We start from the raw sequence: 17,912 nt of genomic DNA, 5'->3' as shown, positions 1-17,912 counted from the left end.
AGCGCCGTCGTTGCTCTTCGAGACAAGCTTCCTCTTCAAAAAAGGTTGGGTGGGGGCATATAACAAGCCGTAGGTCAAACGGATACAAGAAACTCCCAAAATACAAGCCGTTTTTGAAGTCCGGTTGGGTTTTTCTACGGAAAAACACAAACGGACTTCATAAACGGCTTCTATGCCGTAGGTCAAACCCGGTTGCGTTTTTCTACGAAAAAATGCAAACGGACTTCGGAAATGGCTTCTATGCCTACCGAAACCATCCGTAGTCCACTAGGTAGTCTTAAGGCAATGTCAAGAGCGTATATGGCAAGCCGTAGGTCAAACGGATAGAAGAAACGTCAAATCCACAAGCCGTAGGTCAAATCCGGTTGCGTTTTTCTACGAAAAAACGCAGACGGTCTTCGAAAACTGATTCTATGCCTATTTTCATCCACAGTTCAAGCCTTGGGGTTTTGCATTGTAGATCAGCCCCAACGACAGCAGGACTAGCTAAAACACTAGCGTTTTTGCAGCAGAACTCAAAACCAGCCCTAGCGTTTTTGGATCAGCAAGCAAGCCTAGCGTTTTGCAAATTTAGCGCGACTGAATTATCAGAAGCACCAACGTTTTCAGTTTTCAGCATAGACATACCGTAGTAGAACCTCCGAACCTCGCAAATCTCACCTTGCCACAGCAGATCCTTGCGGCACGGTCAGATCCATCGAAGTTTGCAGTTTCAGCTCGTAAAACGCAGATTTCAGCATCTGCATTTTCAGCGCGTCGTTGTTGCATCGTCATCGTCACCAACATAGAGTCAGAATTCAGCAGATAAAGATTTGCAGATTTCAGCCATTAGAAGAAACGCCAAATACACAAGTTGTAGGTCAAATCCGATTGCGTTTTTCTACGGGAAAACGCAGACGGACTTCGAAAACTGATTCTATGCCTACCCGAAACCATCCGTAGTCCATTAAGTAGTCTTAAGGTAATATCAAGACCGTGTATGGAAAGCCGTAGGTTAAACAGACAGAAGAAACGTCAAATACACAAGCCGTAGATCAAATCTGATTGCGTTTTTCTACAGAAAAACACAAAGGGACTTCGAAAATGGCTTCTATGCCTACTGAAACCATCCGTAGATGATTAGGTAGTCTTTAGGCCATGTCAAGAGTGTGTATGGCAAGCCGTAGGTCAAACGGACAGAAGAAATGCCAAATACACAAGCCGCAGGTCAAATCCGGTTGCGTTTTTCACCGGAAAAACGCAAACGGACTTCGGAAACTAATTCTACGCCTATTGAAATCATCCGTAGTCCATTAAGTAGTTTTAAGGAAATGTCAAGAGCGTGTATGGTAAGCCGTAGATCAAACGGACAGAAGAAACGCCAAATACACAAGCCATAGGTCAAATCCGATTGCGTTTTTTTACGATAAAACGCAAACGGACTTCGGAAACTGATTCTACGGTTATCAAAACTATCCGTAGTCGATTAGGTAGTCTTTAAGCAATATCAAGAGTGCGTATGGAAAGCTGTAGGTCAAAGGGATAGAAGAAACGCCAAATACACAAGCCGTAGGTCAAATCCGGTTGCGTTTTTCTACAAAAAAACGCAAACGGACTTCGGAAATGGCTTCTATGCGTACTGAAACCATCCGTAGTCCATTAAGTAGTCTTAAAGCAATATCAAGAGTGTGTATGGCAAGCCGTAGGTCAATGGGTTTGAATTAACACCAAATACACAAACCGTAGGTCAAATCCGGTTACGTTTTTTCTACGAAAAAACACAAACCGATTTCGAAAATGACCGTTTACATGGATTGTCTGAAGAGCACGTGTGTGTGTGTGTAGGTATGTTGCACCCACAAATATAGGCTTTAATTTGACCAGTAAAGACATGATTTACCCGGTGGTCCTGATCTCCGTGCACCTCTAGACCGAGGTGTGCGGAGATCGGGCATGACTAGAGAATGTGAGGTAGTTTACACTATTTATATATACAAGGTTAAAGAGAATCTATGATCCTTACTGTAAGTTTATTATACGACAGACACAGATCAATTATGGACGATAGGATGGCGTGTCCTTGTGTGCGATGCAAGCAGCAGATCTTTTGAAAATGCAAGATATGTGAACAGCATATACGCAACAACGGTCTCTTCCCTGCAGAGAAACTACAAGATTTGCATTTTTGATCTCATGGTCAGGATGCAGTCGATCAATCCCCACAAATAGATATTGTTCCAACTTCATCACAGAGAAGACGAATGTCAAACGAACCACCAGTGGAATCTACGTACCCCACCAACAGAGAATGTCACATTCTAAGAAGCTGAGATGGATCAAACATTGGATGCGTTTTTTGGCATGGATCCGGTTATTGAAAACCAAGGTGGAGAAACCATCCAAGAAAAAAATGTCGATCAACCTCAATCATCACGTCCACATCAACGACATGAGAGTGACGTTGAGCCAGAAGGTGAGATGATGTGGAGACTTGCACGAACACCGCTTTACAATTGTGCAAACACTTCAGTTCTTCGTACATCTTTGGTACTGCTTAATCTACAGTCTATTTATGGATGGTCTGACATGAGTGTCACAGAGCTTTTTAGGTAAATGTACTGTATGCTTAGTATGGACACAAAATTCAAACCAATAATCGTGGCTTTTGATGTGGTGATGTATTGACAGGTTGCTAAACGAGCAAATTTTGCCGGAAGGCAATCACATGCCTCCCTCCCGACCTGCTGCCAAGAAGATTCTTACCAGCTTGGGCATGGATTATCATAAAATCCATGCATGTCCTAAGGATTGTATACTCTTTTGAAATGAGTACACAGATCTAGTACAGTGTCCCAAGTGTGGATCAAACAGATATAGAGAGGACACACAAGGCAAATTTGTCCTTGCAAAGGTTCTGAGACACTTTCCTATCATTCCAAGAATAAAGAGCATGTTCAGGAGCAAGTCTATAGCATCTTTGATGACGTGGCATACTAACACTAGATCCACGGATGATGTGATGCGCGTGCCTGCTGACTCTCGTGCATGGAAGCACATAGAAGAACAATGGCCTACATTTGTGGAGGAGTCTCGTTCACTCCGTTTTGGGTTAGCAATGGATGGAGTAAACCCATTTGGATTATGTAGTTCATCATGGAGCACATGGCCTATTTGCTTGGTGAATTATAATCTTCCTCCATGGCTGGCTATCAAGAAAGGCCATCTATTACTGTCACTCATTGTCCTAGGAAAGTACAAAGCAAAGAACATGGACGTCTATCTGGCACCACTTATAGAAGAGCTTCAAATATTGTGGTCAGGGATTGATGTGGTTGACATGTCCCAACCGATTGGACGGTGACATGCCCATGTGCAAGGCATTCTTATGTGGACCATGCACGATTGGCCAGGTTTTGGTGAGTGTTCAGGTTAGTATCATGAAACCTTAACTTATATACAAATCTGCATCATAGCTAATTGTGCCCTGCTAATTTCTTTCTTTATTGTTTACAGGCTTGAGCTACTCTAGGAATCATGCATGTCCAAAATGTGGTCCTCGACTTGGCTTTCGCCGCTCTGATTACCTAGGCAAGACAGTCTACGAAGAGCATGGTTGATTTTTGCCTGAAGGGCATGAGGTACGTGGGCCAAACATATGTAAACACGACATGCATCCACTAAAGGCGAGTGACTGGAAGAACATGTGGCTACAAAGTGGAGATTTTAACCCATCCGGCATGAAGAGATTGTCTATTTTTCACGAACTGCCGTACTGGCGTGATTTGCTTATTAATTATCTGCTCGACCCAATGCACATTTTTAAGAATGTGGGAGAGATCATATGGAAGACCATTACTGGAAAAAGGGAAAGCAAAGCTCAGAGAGATGACCTACAGGCTGTGGGTTGAATGCCAGAGATGTGGGCTCGACTAAAGTCCAATGGAGCGTATGCTATTCCAAAAGGTCCATGTGTTTTGAGTCGTGCTGAAGAGCAACAAGTGAAGAAGACCATATCTTCTTTCCATACTCCTACTTGGTGCATGCGATGTTTGAAAACGGCCTTTACTAGAGATAACAATCTTAGTGGGCTTAAGTCGCATGATTGGCACAAATTTTTATAGTTTATCTTACCAGTTGCCATAAAAGATTGTCTGACAGATGACATCAGATGTACTATTTATAAAATTAGTGAGCTAGTGTGTTGGATCTCATCAAAAGAGATAAGAAAAGACATCATATATGCAACTCACTTGAATGGAATAGAAGCAGAGTGTATGGTGGAGAAGTATTTTCCAACGAACATTCTTACCATCCAAATGCATTTGCTTGTGCATGTGGTCGATGAATTTGCAGTTGCTGGAACCATCAACAGCAGATGGATGTTCTTCTTGGAGAGATTCATGAAGACTTTAAAGGGGTTCGTTCGTCAAAGAGCTCATCCTGAGGGTAGCATGGCTGAAGGATGGCTTGTGCAAGAGTCTCTAGTTTTCATCAGTGAGTTCTTGGGTTCAATTGATCCAGAGATGCCCCGATTGTGGACTAATGAGATCAACGCTAAGGTTACAGGGGACGAGCCGCAAGGACAAGTCATAATGAGAAAGATGGATCTCAGAATGCGAGAAAAGGTTATGAGATTCTGTCTACTCAACTCAGAGGCATTGCAAAAGTGGTTAGAGAATTATGAAGAGGAAAAGCAACGACATATTACATAACGTTTGCAGTTCAAGCGCAATCGTGCCACTAGGAACCTGCCTTATCCTAACCATCTTCAGAAGCTGCCAGACTTTCCTACTGGTAGATGGTTAGATGCAACAAATTTCGGAGGCAAAGCGGAACAGAGTGTTGATTATTGAAGAAGAGGAGGAGATGTCAAGGGGTTGCGACTGGCATTTAAGTATTTCTACAACTTCTTTTTTAAAAATCCATATGGTCTACATTGCTTTAGTAAACCCTAAACTATGTGATTTATGTGCTTGTAGTATCACAAATACGGAGCTTTGTGGTCCCATGGGAGACACTTTAGAGTGTAGCGGATAGAAGAACGAAGGGTGACCTTCGATAGTGGGGTTAGAGCAAGCTTCGTCCAAGAAAGTCGGGCCAATGCCAGTGATGAAAACACACAGATTCGTCAGCTTGAATACTTTGGCTACATCCAAGACATTTTGAAGATGAGCTTCAGAAAGTTTGATACTTTTATCTTTGATGTCAAGTGGTTCAGAGTTATTACTAGTGGGCCTAATACAACTGTACGCAAAGATAAGAGTGGATTAATTCAAGTGAGCTTCTCAGGCGGGTGTGGACAGATGCTCGGGATACATTTGTACTTCCGCAGCATTGTGAACAAGTTGTGTTCACAATAGATCCAGTATGTAATGAGAAGGATGAAGAAAATTTGTCTAAACCACGCTGGCAGTTTGTCATTCAAGTTGCTCCACGGAGCAAACAAGTGTGTGAAGGATTGGATATAGAGGTTGAACAGTTGCAAGAATCAGAGCCACAGTAGACGGACGAGGATTTTGAAGTAGAGGTCAACGATCAACAAATGCCAGAATCAGAACATGGAGATGACACGCTAAATGCGGAGAGCGATAACAAAGTGGAGTTTGATGATGAAGATGCGGAAGTACAGATTGATATAGATATTTTTGGCGCATCAGCTCTCATAGAAGATGAGAGAATGACCACTGATTTTTGTTAAGATGTAATTTGTAATGAACACTTGCGACAGCAATTAAGTATAGTGATTTTTGTTACAGTTTCGTTTTTTATGTTATTTGTATTGCTTAAGTTGTTGAATAGTGAATTGACGTATTTCTGTTGTTCTTTGAATTTAAGTTTTGCATCCATGGCCGACGACGACTATACATACTCTCCAGACTTTAGTTTCCCAGTCACTCCGGCCGGCATGTCAACTCCGAGCAGATGGGTAGCTCCTTGTCGCAGTTTACACCTGAGCAGATTGCTCAGATGCAGGCTCTTTGGGGTGTAGGCACCTCCAGACCTAGTACATCTGGTCCTACACCTAGAACTAGTGTGCCTCCTACCCCCTTGACTAGTGTGTCCCCGAGTCCGATCGGCTCTACACCTCCGACGAGTGTACCAATTACACCGAGGAGTGGCCGGTCTTCTTCGAGACGGTCTAGGTGTCGTTCAGGTGTCTCTTCTGGAGGCGGTGGTTGTTGTGGTGATAGTGCTACCAATGCTTCCACACCACCGAGAGCGCGTCCACCGCTCTCTTCAGTAGACAGTTCACCAGAGAGCACACCACGTACACCTTGGGGATCACATGAGCATGATCCTAGCAGGGTATATACGACCAGAGACGGAGCTGTGGTCATGGATACAGTCGGAAAGGCCATGCGACAGAGGATACGACAGATTTGCATAGTGCAGTTTGGCCATTCTGTGATGGAGCATTGAGATGCTCAGGATCAGGAGAGGAAAAACTACATCGTTGAGGCCATTCATAGGGAGTACAGGCCGGCAGAGGGGTACAAAACAGTCTCGAATGACTGGATCTTGGGCATGGCGATTGGCACCATGTCACATCGTCGATCAGAGGCCAGAGACAAATTCAGGAACAATGAGCCGAAGCCGGCATGGTTGGACGCAGAGGAGTGGACAGTGATTGGTAGAGAGCTGACGGAGCATCCTGAGCGATTCCAACAGCAGAGAGAGGCAGCCAGAGCACGTTTAGATTCTGCTGGATCATCACACCTTGGGAGTGGAGGATACAACACGCTTCGCCACGAGTTTGTAAGTATCATAAAAACGCTTTGATTAACTAAATGTATATGTGTTATTTTCATATTTATTTATTGTTAAGTGTTTGATTTGCAGGAACTTGCAATGAAGCGTCCTCCTACACGTCGAGAGGAGAAGTATGGCTACAAGCATGGGCTTGTAGCTCTTTTGACACAACTAGCGGAGGAGGGAGAGGCCGTCGACTGGGAGGCCTTGCCTTGAGGGACAGAGTTCATAGATTTGTATTGGTAGCTAGTTTTGTGTATATTCATGATTGTATATATACCGATATTTACACTTATAGTTACATGTTTTTACTTTTTGTTATCTGTTCATGGTCGGTTAGCAGATAGATGAATTTATGTTGTGATTATATATGGATTGAGTTATGAAATGAAGTCATGAAAATTCTTCTTGCTCAAGTGTTTGTAATCAATTTATGATATGGTTTTGGATTGGTAAATGAAGTTATGGTATGACTTGTTGTAGACGGACTTCCCCGATTGTTGGTGCAATTCAGTTTTGTTATGCTTATTGTTTAGGATTGACAAAGATTTGGTTATGCTTATGCTTATGGTTATGGTTATGTTTATGGTTATGCTTATTGTTTTATGCTTATGGTTAACAAAGATTTGGTTGTGCTTATTGTTTTATGCTTATGGTTGACAAAGATTTGGTTATGCTTATTGTTTTATGCTTATGGTTGACAAAGACTTGGTTATGCTTATTGTTTTATGCTTATGGTTGAGAAAAACTTGGTTATGCTTATTGTGTAGGGTTGACAAAGATTTGGTTATGGTTATGGTTATGCTTATGCTTATGCTTATGGTTTGTAATGTTGAATAAGTACTTGATCAACAGAATAAGTACTTGATCAACAGTTCTTGAATTCGCTCTTTAGCGAGAAACAGAGTAGTGGAGTGTCGTAGCTTTTTCACTCCTCTTTTGAGTAGCGAGAGTTGGTTTATGCTTCTTCAGTACATGTAGCAGTAGCAACTAACTCTCTCTGCACATAAGTGGAGCGCAATTGCTTTTTCACTTCTCCTTTGGATAGAGAGTGCTGCTAGCAGCACATGCGGCAGCATTCAATACTTCTCTCTGTCCAAAAATCAAAAAGGTGGAGTGTGGTTGCTTTTGCACTCTTCCTTTGGGCAGAAACGGTTGGTTTCTGTTGCTGCAGTATATGCAGCAGCAACAGCCAAACCTCTCTGCCCAAATTTTTTTTGCAGGTTTTGGCCTCGGTATAAGCGCTGTGAGCGGGATGAAAACACACACTGCGCCTCTATAACGACACGGCACACACTCTTGGGAAGATACACACACACACACACACTATGGGGCACCACTCGGCTTACACAACACACCTGGCCAAGACAGGGAACACACCTCTGGAGTGAGAGGAGAGAGACTATCCACTTGCCCACTCCACACAGACACACACACCCAAAAAACTCAGCTCAAAAGAGGATAATTTCTGATGTTTAGATACAATTGAGCTTGGGCCAACACCAATGGGGCAAATAGCTCACACAACATGGGTAAAATAAGCCAGATACAATCACAAACTAGAGTAGAAACTTCGCTCATACGAGAAACTTACACAGAAAAACAGCAGGAAAAGAGTGAGGAATTTGGAAATAAGAACAGCGCCATCGCGTCTGGAACCGCCCAAAACCCCAGTCTACAATGTCAAAGTGCTCAAATCCGGCCTCGGATGAGCAGTTTACGGCCAAAACAGGCTCCAAAATGAGCAAAAACACAGCTGCGGCTGTTCCTCCTCTCTTCTCCACGTTTTTTCTGGTCTTCTCCCTGTTTTTTCAGTTCCCACACTTAGATTTTTTAGTTGGGCACCCTTGGCCTTTGAGATGACCTCAAACGGACCCCGAACATGCCAAAAACTAACCTCGCAGTGCATAGTTGTCACCTTTTTGCATCATTCGCACACCTGGCACTCAACTTTTTTCCAATAATGCATCTCGCCACCACGTGAAGTGGCCCCAAAACGTGGTCCTAATGATGACCTTTCTGCATAACTCTCACAAGAAAACACCCACGTTGTGTCCGTCCTCATCCGCGTGCAAATATTGACCTCGTTCGCCCTCCTGACGCCACTAGATGCCATCTGACGCACCTGCTGACCTCATGTCGTCGGCCCGCGGATAGCTTCCTCAAGAAGTTTTACGCGCTACCAAATCCTCCTTATTGTAGAAAAAACACAGTGGTACTAGTAATAGTGAAAATCGATTCACTATGTACATGCTGTCCTACCTGTACACATGTGGGGCCCACGTAACCACCTGCCTCTGAAAAATGGGCAATTCTTTATTTGATGCACCATGCATGTATATGTACATATGAGCAATCCATTGCTCCAAAAAACTCCTGACATAATTTGCCCATCCCCTAGCCTGCTAGATCATTCATGATCAGCAGCGACAAAGAGAGATATGAGACTCACCGCGTCACAGGTCTCCTCATCCTTCACCAACATTGCTTTCTCCACAGACAGCTCATCTTGCTCCACCATCATCAATCTAGCATGATACAATTTAAGACACAACCCATTTACCCTTGACTTATGTAGAACACCATCCAGGTTAGCCAGCTGATATGTGCCATTTGGAAAACACTCCACTACCTTGAAAGGGCCTTCCCACTTAATTTGAAACTTCTTTTGGAAGGTGTTGTCCAGCTTACTGTTGTAGCGCAAAACCAAGTCATATTTCTTGATACCCTTACTTTTGACCTGTTCATTTATCTTTGCCAAAGCCTTATCCTGCATCTGCCCATAATGCTCCAATGCGCTCATCCTATCCAACTGGACCTCTTGTAACTGCAAGAGCCTCTCTTTGAATGCATCACTAGGCGGCCCAAGCAACTTTTCTAACATCTTGACCGCAGGCAACTCTACTTCCACAGGCAATAGTGCTTCTTTTCCATACACCAAATGAAATGGAGTAAACCCTGTACCTGTCTTCACCGAAGTACGGTAAGCCCATAATGCACTAGGCAATTCCAAATCCCAATTCTTTCCTTGGTGCTCTGTCACTTTCGAAAGAATATGTACCAACTCACCATTGAATCTTTCATTTAAGCCATTACACTGTGGGTAATAAGGAGTGGTATGCTGGTGCCTAATCTTCATCTTTGTGCATAAGAAGTCTAGCAGTTTAGCTCTAAATCCTGGCCCCTTATTTGAAAGTAGCTCTAATGGCACCCCAAACTTGCAACATATTTCATCATACACAAATTTTGCCACATCCTTTGCAGTGATCTGTTTTACTGCTATAGCCTCTGCCCATCTAGAGATATAGTCCACTGCCGTCAAGATATAGCTTTTGCCCCTGCTTGTGATAGGTAACGGGCCTATTGCATCAATCCCCCACTTTTCAAACACATCAAACGCCATAATGGTTTTTCGTAGCTCTGGCTTCAACACTCTCTTCCCCAATGCTTGACACCTATTGCAAGACCTACACCAATGGTGAACATCCTTGTGCAAACTAGGACATACATACCCCTCTTGCAAAATCTTATGCAAGGTGATCTTTAGAGCAAAATGGCCACCACATGCGCCTTCATGATTCTCTTCCAACACTCTGTAAAGCTCCTCCCGCCAAGGTACACGTCTCAACACGAGATCAGCCCCTTTCATGTATAAGACATCACCAATAAATTTGTACCTGTATGCTCTACGCACAAATCCATACTTCTTAGACTTCTGAATCTCCTTTGGAATGATTCCTGTTAGCAAAAACTCCTCTTCTTGAGCCAAACTTTCCTGGCCATGATAAAGAGGTAAAGTGGTCCTCAACACAAATAGCTCCCCAATCATGCCTTGAGCTGCTTCATGTGCCTCTCCATTTAGAGCACGTTCAATGTGTCTGATGATCCATACAGGCCTTTAATTCTAAAGCACATTTCCTTCAATGAGGTGTTCTTGCTCTTCCACACACCCAGCACTTGCTTCACCACTAACAAGGCATCACCTTTTATGCTCAACCTTCGAACCCCATGCTTCAAACAAATGTGTAATCCGGCTTCCAATGTAGCATATTCAGCCTCATTGTTACTATGCGCATCCAATTTGAACCCTCTCTTGCATACTAGCTTCCCCTCTGGATCATAAAGTGCTATACCCCCTGAAGCTGCATCGTGGCTCTTTCTGTATGAACCATCAAAGAACAACACATGTGCATTGCTGATCTATGGAACTTCTTCAACTACCTTTCTCACCACCTATTCCTTAACAATAAGGGGATTCTCCTTGTACGTCAACAAATCAGCTAGGGTAGCCCTTGTACTATCTTCCACTAGAAAAAAGAACTCAAACTCTTGCAGCTCAATTACCCATTTCTTCACCACATTTGACATGTTAATACCATTAATTAACTGTGGCAAAAAGGCATAACTCGTCAAGAAAACAAAAGGCCGTGGTAGCAAGTAATGACGAAATCGTCGACAAGCAAATATTACACTGGCCATCACTAGCTCTACTTCCGATAACTTTCTCTCCGCTACCAACTTCACTCGGCTTGCACAATACACTGGCCTCATATACTGGCTACCCTTCCGCTTTTGCAATAGCATAGCTCCAATGGCATCATCCCCTACTGATGGATTTACATAAAAAACTTTCTCCCAATCAGGAGCCTGCATGGCTGACAACCCCCCTAACACCTCTTTCACCTCTTGAAACACTTCTTCACACTTGTCATCCCATTGCAATGGATCATGCTTTGCCACTTGCTGTAATGGATAAAGAAGCTGCGAAGACAATGGAATAAACCGTGCCATGTACTTCACTTTGTGTATAAAGGTTGCCAATTGCTTTGTACTCATAGGTGATGGAAGAAGAATAATAGACTTCACCTTATCTGGATCAGCCTCAATGCCATTTTCTGACACCATATGGCCCAATAACTTCACCCTTGGCTGTGCTAGATGACATTTCTTTGGATTTAGTTGTCCTCCACATTCATCATATCGAGCCAATACCGTCTGCAGCTTCTCATGGTGATCAGCCCTACTGCTATAGACACAGAAGTCATCCATAAAAGCTTTAACACAACTACTACCAATGAATGGTTCCAACACCCAATTTGCTCTCTCTTGATAGAAGGAAGGTCCATTTGACAACCCAAATGGCAATACTGTGTAGCAATAGCAGCCCCATGGCGTAATAAAAGTTGTCTTTGTGCGGTCTTTAAGAGCAATCTTCAATTGAAAATAGCCTGAAAAACCATCACACACACTGTACCTCTCATAACCTGCCACTGAATCCAAGACCTGATCGATGAATGGAAGAGGATATGGGTTCTTCTTAGTGGCTGCGTTTAAGGGTTTAAAATCCACACAAATTCTCCACTTCCCATCCTTCTTTGGACTGACTACAACTGGACTCACCCATTCTGTGGTCTCCACTGGAACTATGAACCCTGCCTTCAATAACTTGTCCACCTCTACCCGCAAGGCTTCCATTTTCTCTTGACCCATCCTTCTTAGCCTTTGCCGCACTGGCTTAGCACCTTCTTTCAGCTCTATATGCATCTCTTCACCCTTGAACCCTCTGATCTCTTCATATGAAGTAATGAACAAATCAGGAAAACTAGCCAGCATATGCAAATATATAACCTTCTCCATAGCTGAGAGGTCTCCACTAATCATTTGCATCATTAATTCCTGCTTCTTTGACAACTCAACCTTGGTTTGCATCAGCCCTTCAATCACTTCATAAGGCCCTTCACTTTCATCTTCAACCTCATTCGCAAATGCGACTAAACCACACTCCTGGATTTCTTTATCCATCAAAAGAAATGCAACATCAGCATCCTCATCACTGCTGGTAGTGCTATCACTGTCCTCATCTGTCACCGTGGAAGATTCTTCATCACTAGACTCATCCTCATCTTCATAAAGCTCCTCTAATCGTTTCCTTGTGTCCATATTATAAAGCTTCTTGGTACTTGTCTTTCCATAGAGGCTAATCGTACCATGTCGCCAATCTTGAACAGCTCCCACTGCACGTAACCATGGTCTGCCCAGTATAATAGGATATGCTCCCAACCCTGCTGGCATCACATGAAAATCAACCACTGCCTTTGCATCATATGCCTCCACTTCTAAGCTCTTTACAACACCCAAGCATTTTACTTTTTGATGGTTTGCCAATCTGATCCGAAAACCTGACACCCCAGCCAATGTGAGACCCATATTCTCAACGCATGAGTGTGTTATGACGCATATTTGGGCTCCGCCATCCACATAACCTTGTCCCAAATTTTTCCTTTTATGCCACACATCTACTATTGGACAAATGTCTGGTAGCTCGTCCATTGCCAACACCTTCACTGAACCTCTCTCTGGCTCTTTCTCCATTGGGTTAACCATCCTCTTCCGCTATCGCTTTAGCTTAGGCACCATCTCTATAAGCTGCCCAAAAGTAACATCTGCCTTCCTGCTCGTCAGATCCTCCTTCAAGTCATAGCTTAATTGCCCATCCCCTAGTGGAAAATCTGAAACATGAAACGTTCGACGAGCTCTCCTTTTCCTCTTGGCCTTGACATCCTCGCCTTCATGGCTCTTTCCTTTCTTCTTACTAAGACCTGGGGCACTTCTTCCTTCCTTTTCCTCTGTGGTCCTCTTCCCAATAGGCATCACTAATGTATCCTCTAGCTTTGATGCCTTCTCCAAGGTGACTACACTTAGCACTTTTGTCTTTCCCTTTTCCTTGTGGGTCAGTCCACTGGTTCCTTCGTCTCCCTTAATTTCGATGCCATAATCATTTGACCTAGTTAGCACCTGTCTTGGCAATGGATACATGTCTCCCCCCATCCTTGGTGGCTGATCACATTGCGGGCTGATGTGACCCAACTCTCCACAATTATAACATGTGGGCGTCTGCATCCAAAACCTACCATTGCTTTGTCCAACACCATTCCTAGGCCTTTCTTCACCTCCTGGCTGATTTGCAAACCGCCCTCGACCTCGATTATTTCCCACTTGACCTAGCATGTTTAGGCTGAGATTCTTCATCAAATCTACCATTTGCCTCATGTCTTGCCTTAGCCCATCATCTTGCACTGCTGTAGTGACTACTGCTGGCATAACCTGAGTAGTAACAGGAGCCACAGGTTCATGATGAACCCCTGACATATGACCTTGTAAAGAGTTCATAGGCTGAAATTCAGACCTCATGGGCAAAGACTCCACCCCTAACTGGCTCATTTTTCTCAGCTTCCACTCTTTGTTCCTTGCTACCTCTAGTGCATCTTCATATGTCCTAGGCTTCTTTAGCTCCACTCTCCAACGTATATTCTCCCAAAGTCCAGCCAAGAACCTTTCCTTCTTCATCATGTCAGGTGGGGGTACCTGTGGTGCTAAGGCCTTGCACATCCGCTCCCATGCCAATGAGAACTTACGTATGTACGCATCTACTGGCTCACCTTCCTTTTGCACCAAACCTTGTACTTCTTGCCACACTTTGTCAGGATCTTCTATCTTCACAAACTCCACTTCCAATCCATGCCTTAGATTGTCCCAACTCAATCTTATAGGTGGATCAGCCAAACGCAACTCCTCTTCAAATGCTTTGGACCAAGCTCGTGCATCACTCTTCAAACAAATTTGGAGAAGACGTAACATTTGGGCCGGTTCATGAATCTGGTTGCTAATGCAGGCAACCTCCATCTTTTCCAGAAAGTCCTCCACATCTTCATCACTTCTTCCATGAAACTCCGGATAAGAGAAAGCCATGGCTAGAGAACCCCTTCAAACACACGTGCAAGAACCCAAAACTTTTCACTACCCAATCCCCAGAAACTTCAATGGAGCTCAGCTTTAGATGAGAACAAACACATGCACATCAAATGAGTTTTCATAGTTGATCATCGGAATTACAACAGGCAAAGGACATTCCAGGATCTCTCTCAATCTTCTTGGCCCAAACATAAAGACTATGCGCTGCTAGAAAAAGATCTTCCTGGACACATGAACATTAATCTGAATTCTTTGAGTTAAATGAAAAGAAGTGAACTGAGGGCCATTTTGATCATCCATTAAAGCCAACCATGAAGCTCCCAAGAAGACACACCTGACTCAACCTCTGATTTTGCCAAAATTTCAGCAGCATAACAGCATAAATGACTCAAAATACCAAAAAACCAGCCATCATAACTTGGGAAAATTTCGACAGAGTTTCCCCAGAAGTAGAGCAGTAGGAACCCAAAATATAGACTGTCTATGTATGCATAAACTGTCAACAATAGAACCCGAGCATCAAGTAGGAATCACTAGTACATAGCCTATGGCAAGGTCACAAAAAGGGTGCTGCAGCTACCTGTATCACCGAAAGGATCTCCACATTTGAGAATCCCCCAGCTCAATAAAAACCTCACGCTATCGACCCTCACACGAAGGCTAATGCAAATCGCATATAGTCAAGTCTCATAAATGACTACCTTCCAGACCAAGTCTCAGAAATGGCTGGGACTGCCAAATACAACCAAGTTTGGCTCCAAAAATGCGTACAATGGTAGTTTCCACAAGTAACGTACAATCCAGCAGACAATGCGCTCAAATAGGCGCCAAGTGATGCATTCCCACAACTGCAAGTGACATCACTGCTAGTATATCACTGTACTCCAGCTACCTGTACCTGTGTGAATCACCTGTACCTGTACCTATCCCTGTAACCTGTAATCTGTAATCTGCAACCTGCAACCTGTAATCCCGAAGCTCGAAGCTCGAAGCAGAAGGTACTCGAAGAAGATCCTCAGTGGGGGCACCAAAAGAATGTGAGCGGGATGAAAACACACACTACGTCTCTATGACAACACGGCACACACTCTTGGGAAGATACACACATACACTATGGGGCACCACTCGGCTTACACAACACACCTGGCCGAGACAGGGAACACACCTCTGGAGTGAGAGGAGAGAGACTATCCACTTGCCCACTCCACACAGACACACACAGACACACACACCCAAAAAACTCAGCTCAAAAGAGGATAATTTCTGATGTTTAGATAAAATTGAGCTTGGGCCAACACCAATGGGGCAAATAGCTCACACAACATGGGTAAAATAAGCGAGATACAATCACAAACTAGAGCAGAAACTTCGCTCATAGGAGAAACTTACACAGAAAAACAGTAGGAAAAGAGTGAGGAATTTGGAAAAATGGACAGCGCCATCGCGTCCGGAACGGCCCAAAACCCTAGTCTACAATGTCAAAGTGCTCAAATCCGACCTCGGATGAGCAGTTTACGGCCAAAACAGGCTCCAAAATGAGCAAAAACACAGCTGCGGCTGTTCCTCCTCTCTTCTCCACGTTTTTTCTGGTCTTCTCTGTGTTTTTTCAGTTCCCACACTTAGATTTTTTAGTTGGGCACCCTTGGCCTTTTAGATGACCTCAAACGGACCCCGAACAGGCCAAAAACTGACCTCGCATTGCATAGTTGTCACCTTTTTGCATCATTCGCACACCTGGCACTCAACTTTTTTCCAATAATGCATCTCGCCACCACGTGAAGTGGCCCCAAAAAGTGGTCCTAATGATGAGCTTTTTGCATAACTCTCACAAGAAAACACCCACATTGTGTCCGTCCTCATCCGCGTGCAAATATTGACCTCGTTCGCCCTCGTGACTCCACTAGATGCCATCTGACGCACCTGCTGACCTCATGTCGTCGGCCCGCGGATAGCTTCCTCAAGAAGTTTTACTCGCTACCAAATCCTCCTTATTGTAGAAAAAACACAGTGGTACTGGTAATAATGAAAATCGATTCACTATGTACATGTTGTCCTACCTGTACACATGTGGGGCCCACGTAACCACCTGCCTCTGAAAAATGGGCAATTCTTTATTTGATGCACCATGCATGTATATGTACATATGCGCAATCCCTTGCTCCAAAAAACTCCTGACAGCGCTACTATATGCGTCTGTATAGGCGCCGGTATACGCGTCGAAAACGACCTATAATTTCCAGCACGTATTTAGACGAACATACCGACGTGTATATAATCGTCAATTCAGAGGGTTATACCGACGTGTATATAATAGCTTATTTGGACACGTATTTCAGCGCTTATATCGACGTGTATACAAGCGTTTATACCGATGCTGAATATATCGACGCGTATATAAGCGTGTTGATTCCGAGGCGGATACCGACGCGTATACCGACTTAGTTCATTTTAAAAATAAACTCAAATCGGTATTCACGTGCCAGTATTCGCGCAACATGTTGTAGTGTAGGAGATTAATTGATTAATGATTAGAGTAGGTTTAGAGTTAGTCTTGCCATGGCTAATCTCTACTTGCATTGGAGAGGTGATCTCTTGAATCCTCTATCCCATTCATCCGATGCTCATGCTTCCATGCCCTAACCGGGTTGCCGATCCACAGATTTGATAGTTTTGTGTGGGTTGCGATTAGGTCGTGCTACAACGCCTCCCTACGTTTGGCACCGTTGCCGAGGATCGATATCCTAAGCTAGTGAGTTTAGGATGTGTAGAATAGAGTAATTTCACTACTAATTTTGTTGGTTTTTGAGTGTGTGTAACTCAATTTTTGGTTGTGATTTGATGATGATGTGCAAGAAAAAGATGCTAATGTTGAGTTATGAAGACCCCAAACCCCCAATTCCACCCCCAATTTCACTAATTTCATGTTAACCCTTACTAATTTCGCTTCGTTTTCAATGTGCTAATTTTATTAATTTGATGCTAATTTTGACTAACTTTACTAACCTAACCACTAACATTTGAAGTGTAAAGTATGTTAAATCCCCTTGCAAGAGGATAAAGGAAAATCTGTGGTCAATACAATTTGTGTCTCAAAGGATACGCCTATTCTTATGAAGCATGCTCAGTGCAATTCTTCAGTTTTGGAGCCTCTCTCAAATCAAGTTTTGAGCCTTCTTGGAACTATCAATGGTCGCTCCATTAATATTTTGGTGGACGGCGGATGCTAAAAAAAAAATCGTCAGCAGTCAGATAGTTCAACAGCTTGGTTTACCAACTCAGACGACATCTCACTTATATGATGTGGAATTAGCAGATAGATAAATTTTAACTTGTGATCAGAAAGTTCGACAATTGCAGTTTGAGATTAAAACTTATGCAGATCAATTGAATTTCAAAAGTCATGCCTTTATCTTATTACAGACATGATTCTT

At 43.5% G+C, this 17,912-nt stretch overlaps 1 pseudogene; it reads left to right on the top strand.

Annotated features, from left to right (window-relative positions):
• The first annotated feature begins 5,901 nt into the window (after positions 1-5,901).
• Positions 5,902-6,945, top strand: LOC147428603 (uncharacterized; annotated as a pseudogene).
• The last annotated feature ends 10,967 nt before the right edge of the window (positions 6,946-17,912 follow it).

This window comes from Adiantum capillus-veneris, chromosome 23 (assembly GCF_014529385.1).
Source record: "Adiantum capillus-veneris isolate H3 chromosome 23, ASM1452938v2, whole genome shotgun sequence".
Taxonomy (NCBI): Eukaryota; Viridiplantae; Streptophyta; class Polypodiopsida; order Polypodiales; family Pteridaceae; genus Adiantum; species Adiantum capillus-veneris.
The sequence above is the reverse complement of the archived record's forward strand: the minus strand, read 5'-3'. Positions and strand labels throughout refer to the sequence as shown.